Consider the following 1,704-nt stretch of genomic DNA (forward strand, 5'->3'; position numbering starts at 1 on the left):
GTACCATTGTTTTCTTAGCCTTAGTCACCCTATGAGTTCCTTTCTGTGAGGTCCCACCATGGGGGCATTGCATAAGCTCCTAATTCCAGTAGGATGGGGGTTCCCTCATCTCCCCTTTAATAGCTGCTACTCATCTTTTAGATCACAGCTGTCGAGTCCCTTCCTAAGGGATGCTCACTCTTGATAGTCTGCGTGAGATCTCTTTGTGATACTCTCTCTTTTCTTTTTAAAGATTTTATTTCTTTATCCTAGAGGGGAAGGGAAGGAGAGGGAAGGAGAGAGAGAGAGAAATATCAATGTATGGTTGCCTCTCGTGTGTCCCCTGCCAGGAACTGGGAACTGGCCTGCAACCCAGGCAGTGCCGTGACTGGGAATCGAACCGTGATCGTGTGGTTCGCAGGCCTGCACTCAGTCCACTGAGCTACACCAGCCAGGGCTGTGCTACTCTCTTTCTGAGCCAAGCTATATGTTGCAAATATTCACATAATCCTCTGTGGGTCAATTCTGTAAACAGGTCCATGAATAGTTTCCCCGCTTATAGTTTGTGTTATCATTTTTGGAGTTTGTTTTCTCACCATCATACTCCAGCAACTAGTGCCTTATAAGTATTGGATGTTCAATAAGTATTTGAATGAGTGAACTGAAACATTGGTCCTTAAGATTGCATACATGGCCTGGCTGGTGTAGCTCACTGGATTGAGCACAGGCTGCAAACCAAAGTGTTGCCGGTTCAATTCCCAGTCAGGACACACGCCTGGATTGCAGGCCACACCCCCCAGTAGGGCCATGTGAGGGGCAACACATTGATACTGCTCTCTCTCTTTCTCCCCCCTTCCCCTCTCTAAAAATTAAAAAAATAAAGTCTTTAAAAAACACATACATATATAGCTTTATACATGACTCTTCTACTTCTTTGTAATTAATTTTATTACACATGTTATTTTTAGAAAGTGTCCCTAACTCTTTGTAGAAGGCAGTGGAGAAAAGTAAAGCCATGACTAGTAATATTGGAATTCAAGGATTATAAGAGGGTGGAAAGATTGTTTTATTCCATTATAATATATTTTGATATAAATAATATAAATTATTTAGAAATCATTAATTTCCTGTTGGCTATGGAAAGGTGTAGCTAATAACTAGGACACTGTTAACTATGTTACAACCTTGAATGGATCCCTACATTCAAGGGATGCTACGATCATCACATATATTAATAATAGAGCACTACACATTTTAATGAAATCAATCAAACAATGTATCTCCCATGCATTTCAAATACTATGCTTACATTTTTATGAAAGTTCGGAACATGAGAAATTTTGAAGCAAGATAAACTTGCCATGAGTTTACACACACCTTAAAAGAAATGTTTGTACACGCTGATTGCATGATGATGAGTTGCTTTCAGAACAGAAACACCAAACATTTGTCAAATGCATTATTCCTAACACAGTACCGTCTTCGTAGTCAGATATAATCGCAACCTTAACAAGCACCTTCGCTCATATAAAGATACATCATTTAACTTTTTGTTTATACCGAATCACCTGTAGAAAGCAGTCATCACTCTGTTCATTTCTTCATTCATTCCACAACCATGACTTTTATAACTACTCTATGCCAGGTCCTGCGCAAGATTTGGGAGATGCTGATACAGTCCCAGATCCTACCACCGATGAACTTACAGTCTTTTGAGAGAGACAA

Source organism: Sturnira hondurensis, unplaced genomic scaffold (assembly GCF_014824575.4).
Source record: "Sturnira hondurensis isolate 20B ecotype Veracruz unplaced genomic scaffold, ASM1482457v3 Scaffold0006693, whole genome shotgun sequence".
Classification (NCBI taxonomy): Eukaryota; Metazoa; Chordata; class Mammalia; order Chiroptera; family Phyllostomidae; genus Sturnira; species Sturnira hondurensis.